An 8,883-nucleotide genomic window follows, 5' to 3' on the forward strand; every position below is an offset into this window, starting at 1 on the left:
TTGGGAAAAGAAAGGAAGAGATGGTGGACTCTGGGGTGGTGGGGAAGGAGGGAGAGATGCCGGATGAAAGGGTAGTTAAGAAAAGGTGGATCTATGGAGGGAGATGAAAAAAAGGAAAGATACCAGACTTTCTGGGGAGGGAAGGGAAATGGAAAGGGAGGACAGAGTTGGCAGATGGATGGTTAGCATGCAGAAAGAAGAAAGAAGGAGACCCTGGCAAGCAAGTTATCAGAAGAAAACCAGAGCCTTGGACCAACAAGATTTGAAATATAACCAGACAACAAAAGGTAGAAAAATTAATTTTATTTTCTGTTTTGTGATTATAATATGTCAGATTTGAAATGTGTATCCTGCCAGAGCTGGTGTTGGACTGCAAACGTGAGCTAGGATTTAACAGAGAGAGGAAAAGTCCTTTTTGTTTCTTTATTTTATTTACATCACAGTGCCAGTGTGGTTAGGAGAAGCCAAAGGGGGTGAAAAAGCTATAAAACCCACCAGGAGTTTTGAAAAAAATCACCCAACTGGGCAGGAAAATCGAATTGAAAAACCAATTCAATAGGCTGAATCGAAATTTTTTTTCCTGAATCTGGCAGCATTAGTTTGCGCTACTGTCTTAGACTTTAGGACCTGGGATTGGGGAGAGATGGCATCCTCAGTACTTTATAATGCAAGTGAAACGAGGATTTGGTCAGACTTTTGAAGGGTCTGCAGAAAAAAAATATTGTATAGGCCGGGGACATGAGACAGCAGGAAATGGGAACTTTTCTTCCTTCTATTTTTGTGAATGGAAAGGCTGAGGATGTCAGAGAGGTCAGTTAAAATATGTGCTTTATAAGAAAATATAATAATGTGTTTTATAAAGTTTATAGCATAGCTGGCCTACCCAGTGAGGTGTTCCTAGTGGTGGTGGTGGCAGCGTGTCAATGTGTTGAGAGGAAGAGGTGGTCTGGGAAATTCTGCTGAGCAAACTCCGGGCCCATTTCCATCCCCCAGTTAGTCCACTCCACTCAACTGGTTCACACACTGAGTGGGTCTTTGGGTGTTGGTTTGGGATCTCTTCCAGTGGTTTATCAGTATCTCCTTCTGGTCCAAGGAAGGAAACTTTGTTATCCTTAGCATTGACCTACAGAATATGTTTGTAACAGCGCTGCTTGTGTGGCATTAGGCTATGTAGTGATCGAAAGAAAAAACTGACCTTTGCACGTTTTTGCACTATATGGTGGGTGTATGAGGAGATTCACATTTCCTGCACAGCTAAGTCCATGTGAAGTTACCTTGTGCTGTATTTGACATCTAGCAAGGTCTCTGTTTGAAAGGAAAGATCTAAACTTAAAAATGAAGTGGCCAGAAGTTATGGTAAAAGCAGATAGTGTAGCTGGTTTTAAGAAAGGTTTAGACAAATTCCTGGAGGAAAAGTCCATAATCTGTTATTAAGACATGGGGGAAGTGTCTGCTTGCCCTGGATCGGTAGCATGGAATGTTGCTACTCTTTAGGTTTTGACCAGGTATTAGTGTCCTGGATTGGCTACCATGAGAATGGGCTACTGGGCATGATGGACCATTGGTCTGACCCAGTTAGGCTATTCTTATGTTATGTTCTCATCTGTAGGGGCCTTTGTTTTCACTTCTTATTTTAATGTATTTTTTTTCTGGGAACTTATCAGTGTTTTTTATAATGGGAACAAAAATGGAAGAGAATTAATGTGTGTGGGATGAGGGGGTAACTAATTTCTTCAGCTAAATAATTCAATCCACTTCAAACAGACATAGGAGAACTCACGCACCATTCACACACCCTCCAACCAAAAACGTCAAAAGAAAAAAACTGTTCGACAACCTCCTAGCCATTCGAGCTGCAACACTCGACCCCCAACTCTACAACCAATTGACATCGACCACAGACTGCAAAACCTTCAAAAAGAAATAAAAACCCTTCTATTCAAAAAACACATAAAACCGAACTAACACAATCAGAACTGTCCCAAGCATCACCTGCAACTACTCCATATGTACTTCTGATGTCATGACAATTTAGACATAATTTATGTTATGTTATGTTTGGAATATAAGAAAATTTTCACTGCCTGTTTCTATTCTGACCATTTATTCCATTTCATGGTCATTACAAAAAATATTTTTTTACATGGGGGGGGTGTCAAAAAATGATGGGCCCCGGGTGCCACATACCCTAGGTACAGCTATAAACAACACAGATATGTTGGAAATCAATGTATGTATGAACAACACTTCCAATCAAAGACAAAAGTGGTCATAAGATGTTATAGTAATGTAAAAATGCTGCAGAAGCTCTATGAAACCAGTGTCAATTCTTTATCACTCTAAAAGAAGGAAAAACGCCTCAGACAAGGCCCTCCCACCTCCACAAAAGTGGATCTTAAAGGTGGTCAAGCGGTAACCTCATAGGCAAAAACCTTCTTGCCTATGAGGTTACCGCTTGACCACCTTTAAGATCCACTTTTGTGGAGGTGGGAGGGCCTTGTCTGAGGCGTTTTTCCTTCTTTTAGAGTGATAAAGAATTGACACTGGTTTCATAGAGCTTCTGCAGCATTTTTACATTACTATAACATCTTATGACCACTTTTGTCTTTGATTGGAAGTGTTGTTCATACATACCCTAGGTACGCCACTGGGGTGTGCAAAGTCCATTTCTTAGCAGTTTAGTAAAATAGGCCCTTAATCATCCATTGCCTCAATACAAATTTAGATTATGAGCCCTCCTGAAACAGGGAGAATACCTGAATGTAACTAACCTTGAACTACTATTGAAAAAGTGCAAGCTGAATTTAAATAAAATCCATTTCTTGGCTGCTGTTGTGATCTGTGGGACTAATTGGTGATTAGTCCCTTTGTTAGTGTACTAAATTATTTTTGTTTTGTTTTCAGTTGCAAGAAAGCAATTACCACCCCAGCATACATAGGATCCAAGCTAACCCTGTACACCCCCACCCACCTCCTCTGCTCTGAAATGGAGACACGCCTATGTATCCCCCCAGGAAGGTCTCTCCTGTCAGAAACCGCCCGCTAATGCTCCTACAGCCACTTCATCCCCCATCTCTGGAACAAACTCCCCCCACAAATCAGACTACAGAACTCTCTGATGACCTTCCAGAAAGCAGTAAAGACCCTCCTTTTCAACTGAAATTCTAACTGCAAACTACCCCTTGACCCCTTTATATGCCTATCCTTTCTGCACTCTCCTGTACTTAAGTTGCTGTATAGTCTTGTACTGTCCAAAATGTTTTCCATTGTGAATGTTGGCTTGTAACTCGTTCTGAGCTACTGGGAGGACGGGATAGAAATCGAAATAAATAAATAAATAAATTTGTTCAAGAGGTGAAAGCAGGATATATATTATTTTCATTGGAGCTCCATATATTTGTTATTTTAGGTGAAAAATGAATGAAATAAATTTCAGTCCAGGAATCAGTGTAATGGTTGTGAATAAAAACTATGAGATGTTTTGGTATATATATGCTTTTTAATGGTACCCAGAGTTTTTCAGGATTTACATAGTCAAAGGCTTTGCTGTAGCTGATGAAAAACATATAGATAGCCTTTTGGCATTATTATGATTATGATTTTTTGTCTTTTCAAGGATCCCCAATTTGTCAACATCACTGTCCCAGCGGTTAACCACGGGAAACCATCCCTGTGTCATCCTTTAAGGCGAGAGGGAAGAATCGGAATATGAATGGGTACAGCAAATAACCCTCAAGTCTTGCACTGAAAAATGCTGGTGTAGAAGGACTGAGGGTGAGACAGACACTTCAGAATGACATGGGATGGTTTCCCATGGTTATCCGCAGGGATGGGAACAATTCTGTCACTGTGTCATTCTCTATACATATGTTCCTTGCCCATGCTGTCTCTAATCCCAAAATAGCTGTTGTGACCGCCAATGGCCATTTTGAAATGCTACTGCTGGAAGTCACAGTAGCCATTTTTGCTATGAATACAATATAGGCAATAGGCAAGAGCCTGTAGGGAATACTCCTGCACCAGCTTGCCACTAGATCACCAGACCTGAGGGGGGTGGGCTCTACACATGGGTTGTGGAGTGAGGTTTCATTTGCTTTGTCTATTTGGAAGGAGGGACAGGGGTAGTGGAAATGGAAGTGGAGCTCATCTGATTTGGGGGGTGGGGGAGGAGACGGCAACATCGGTGGAGGAAGGGCACCACAGGGGAGGGGAAAGGAGAGCAAAACTTGAATATAAACTCTTAGCTTATATTCAAGTTAATAGTTCCCTCCTCTTTCTTAGGGGAAAAATATTATTGGAATATACAGCATTTGGATCGGTTTATATTCAAATATATGCAATATTTTACCATATACCAATTGCATAATTTCAGCATGCGGTAGTAAATACAGATCTCTGTTTTAAATAACAAACTGGGATTTGGTAATGGAAAAACTTATTACATATTGCTTATACTCCCTTTTATTAAACTGCGCTAGCAGTTTTTAGCGCGGGGAGCCGCACTGAATGCCCCGTGCTAATAAAATGAGGCCTTAGTTTCAAGGTTTTTCTGTGCAGCAAAGTTCTCTGCGAAAAAAAAAAAATACAATGGCTTTACCTTTTGCCTTATTTCCTTAACTTGGATTATTTTCATACTTTTTATTGATGGGCACTTTGCAGTGTTTGCAATGCAGAGAACTACATAAATCTGACTGTATTGATGGTGTTATAGTTTTCTAGCCTATTTTTCATTGCATGGGTTTTAAGAGCTCCAAAATGTACTGACTGCAGAGAAAATATAGGTATAATGGACTTCCTGAAATGCTCTGGACAGATAAGATATGAATTATTAAACCCATGAAACTCTTTGCTGTCCTACTTAAATATAACATTTTCTGTGTCAGTCTAGTGCTCCTGTGCCCCATCCATTCCTAATCATTTGTGGCAATGGAGTTATTAGGTTTCTAACTTCTATGGGCTAGAGTTAATTGTTTTTGCTCTAAGGTTATAACAACATTAAAATTAGTGTAGATTTAAAAAAACTAAAGTGAAGAATCTATGTTGTTCAAAATTTATTAAACTTTGGTTATTCAATGAGCTAAATCAATATTTTAACCTCTGACTTCAGCTACAGGCTAATATTGATTAAAATGAACATAATATTTTTCAAAATCACATACTATTCAGTTGAGAATATACTTTATAGCTGAGAATATTAATAATTTATATATATACTGTACATTTTTAAAATTTATCATTTATATATATATATATATATATACATCAAACAGTATGGGCTCCTTTTACTAAGGTGCACTAGCATTTTTAGTGCACGCAGCAGATTAGAGCGAGCTAAAACCACGCTACACAGCTAGAATTAATGCTATCTCAATGCTAGCATTAGCATCTAACACACGCAGCATGGTAGCTTGCGCTATTCCGCACGATAAAGCGCGGACCACAGGTAAGATTTTTGATGCGTATTTTATATGGTTGGTATAAGGAAAACCCGGACACTGGATTTCTTTCAAACAAAACTTCACCGGGTTTATTATAAGGAAAAAGAAAAATTCCAAAATAAACAATTTGTTTCTTCCAGGCACCAGTTATATATACAGTTCCTCCCTTTAGTTCCAGTGCACGCTATCTGTGGTTTAGTTCATGGACTGGACAGTCCTTGTCAGTGAAAAAGTAAATCAAAATCAAATCAGGCTTTCCAGTCTCTCAAATGCCCAATATTCCCTCCTTAGGGCAGCTGGCTTCTATTAGCACCAGTTCTTGCCAGCACTGGCTGAGCACGGCAGGTGCCAGCCCTTCTCTCAAGTACTTTTCAGAGAGGGGAAAAAATGTTTTCTCTGCCACTGCTTTCCCTCTCTAGCACTTTGTCCCCTCTAAGGACTTTCACAGCCCTGCTTTGCAGGCTGTGTGGAGCAAGCCTCACTTTTCACCAAGGTCTTCAGACCCTTCCAATTGCTAGCACAGTCCTACAGCAGCTTATAATTTCTAATTCAGGTTTCCATACATTCTTCTGGCACACTTAATTCTGCCTCAGCCTCACTGCACCACCCCCACCCTGTTTCACTGGGGCTATAGTCGTTTTCTGTCTCCATGAATTCCCCTTCTTCACTCTTCACCTCCCATTCCCCTCCCCAGTGTTTGGGAAAGTTTCCTGGACAGGTTCATCTCCCTCTGAGAGAACCTCTAGCCCTACCCCCTTAGGCTCCACTGGGAAATCACAGTACCTAGCTGGCTGCTGGATTCTTCTCCCTGCTTGTTGGCTTGGAACAATCCTATGTTCCTGGTGTTTTGCATAGAGCGTTGGGCTGCTTCCAGTGTGCTCCGTTCTGCTTTTCCAATTAGAGTCAGCTGAGGCTCCTTGATCTCCCTGCAGTCTTCCTACTTGAGGCTTATGTGACTGCAGAACTCGGTGGCTAACTCCACCCCCTTCTCCTGTTTCTCCCTAGCTCTGGGAAAGGAGTAATAGGGGATAGACTGTGTTTTCTGTGCCCTCCCTGCCTGAATTTCCGGCTGTGACATCACCTGCATTTTCTCCCTTCCTTCATGCTGTACTAAACTAGTGCCTTTAGCAGGATATACAGGCTTCATCTTAGGGATTGCAGGTTTAAGGGCTGTACTTTGGACTGAGCTAGCAGACTTTTTAACCATGACAGGAGCCACATAATACAACATAACAAAAAAGAAATCAGATCTACAGATCCAAGATCCTTAAGATCCAAGATCCTTAGAAATTTAACAGTACTCAGACTCCTAAACAGTTCTCATTTTGAGGAGACAATTCACAATATCAGAAGGAGTGATATATCAGGAAAAAGGAAAAATCATATATAATAGTGGTTCATCTTCAAATATTACAAGAACCGAAAAACTGGAATCAATTGATTTTAAACCTTATTAGTGGCACTAGACATTATTACTCCCTTTGCTTCAAGGAAAAATTGTAACTGAGAGGGTTCATAAAAAACATAGGAATTCTAATTAAAAGAAAGATCATACATTTGCAAAGATATTTTAATTGAAATTTAGCCCCTAATGAAATCACATATTGTTTCATCTCTAGAAATCTTTTTCTCCTGGTCTGTGTCCATTTTGAGACGTCTAGGAACATAGAGATCCTACTGTCCAGAAAAATCACCTCTTTCAACCTAAAAGAAAGCCGTAGAAGTGCTTCCTTGTCCTGTTGGAAGACAAATTTCACCAGAAGAGCCAAACACAGTAAGACTTCTTCCTCTGAAGTTTCCAAATATTTTGTAAGATTCAAAGGGCTTGAAGTATCTACCTCAGGTGGAACAATTGAGGTTGAAGACTTTTTTTAGATATCGGCAAATAATAAATAAATTATTGATATTTATATTTTCTAAAGTCAACAGTGCGGGCAGGTGAGGTAAATACTCGGACGCCCATAGGAATTGACTGGGCATTGGAGCATTTGACATGCAGTATTTGGCTGTGTGGCTTTCTGTGTGTGTGTGGGGGGGGGGGTGGGGGGCGTTTAGTGTTACTATGCGTGAAGATAGTCTGTGCTTTACTGACTTTGGGGACCTAGTTGCTAAGTTGCATCCGGCACTAACTTGCGCCTAACGCCACAAAATTGGCCTGATGCAGGATATGCTAAAGCTTTCCTTGTTAGATTTGCCATGTGTTTGTGCTAATGGTGCACTAAATATTTTATTGTATTTTTTGAGGGGGTGCAAATTCTGATCGCTGAGGCTCAAAAAAGATATAGGGCTCCTTTTAGGATGGTGCGCTAGCATTTTTAGCGCATGCACCAGGTTAACGCACACTACAGCGTGCACTATCCGAAAAACTACCGCCTGCTCAAGAGGAGGTGGTAGCGGCTAGCACACACGGCATTTTAGCGTGTTCTATTCTGCGGATTAAGGTCCTAACATGCCTTTGTGAAAGGAGTCCATAGTGGAATTAGAAAAGATACAGAGAAGGGCAATAAAAATGATAAAAGGGATGTGATGACTTCCCTGTGAGGAAAGGCTAAGGTGGTTAGGGCACTTCATCTTGGAGAAGACAACTCAGGCATGATATGATAGAGGTCTATAAAAAACTAAGTGGAGTGGAAAGGGTAGATGTGAATTGCCTGTATACTCTGTCCAAAATACTAGGTTTAGTGGGCATGCAATGAAACTACTGAATAGTAGATTTAAAACAAACTGGAGAAAATATTTCTTCACTCAGTGAGTAATTAAACTCTGGAATTCATTGCTAGAGAATGTAGTGAAAGCAGTTAGCTTGGCAGGGTTTAAAAAAGGATTGGCTAAATTCCTAAAAGAGAAGTCCATAAACTATTATTAAGATGGCTTGGGGAAATCCACTGTTTATTTCTAAGATGTCGAGGGTAAGAGCCAGGTCAGAGAAGCACACATCCTGAAGATGAATGCACGACTACGTGAATGGTGTTATCGAGATCGTTTTGGCTTCCAGGACCATGGGATGATTTTCCAAGGGCTGCTTAACAAGGATGTATACATTTATCAAAGAAGGAAAGAAGTGTCTTTGGCAGTAGGCTGGCTAATCTACTGAAAAGGGCTTTAATCTAAAAGTGATGGGGCAGGGTGATCAAAACCCCCAGGTGAGTATAAGCCCTCAAGTAAGTAAATCACTTAATTCCTCTATATAGATGCGAAAAGGGGGCAATGTCTAGAAAGCAGTATATACTAATGCTCAAAGTATGGGAAACAAGATTCTGGATCTAGAAATTGTGACGGAAGATGAGTTGGATATAGTGGTGATCACAGAGATGCAGAACACCACAAGAAACTGGTACTAGTAGACATTCAGAATATATCCAAAAAAGGAGAAGTTTTACTAATAGATGATTTTAACATGACGGATGTTGATTGGAGTATCCCTGTTACGGGGTATTCTAGAAGT

The 8,883-nt window shown here is 40.4% G+C and overlaps 1 long non-coding RNA gene across 1 annotated transcript in view; it reads right to left on the reverse strand.

Annotated features, from left to right (window-relative positions):
• LOC117367298 overlaps positions 1–6,407 on the reverse strand; it is a 128,814-nt gene extending 122,407 nt beyond the window's left edge. The window contains exon 1 of the long non-coding RNA XR_004540747.1: positions 6,222–6,407. This is a non-coding gene — a long non-coding RNA (uncharacterized LOC117367298). The remainder of the gene's footprint in view (positions 1–6,221) is intronic.
• Positions 6,408–8,883: the final 2,476 nt, after the last annotated feature.

The sequence above is a fragment of the Geotrypetes seraphini genome, chromosome 1 (genome assembly GCF_902459505.1).
Source record: "Geotrypetes seraphini chromosome 1, aGeoSer1.1, whole genome shotgun sequence".
Taxonomy (NCBI): domain Eukaryota; kingdom Metazoa; phylum Chordata; class Amphibia; order Gymnophiona; family Dermophiidae; genus Geotrypetes; species Geotrypetes seraphini.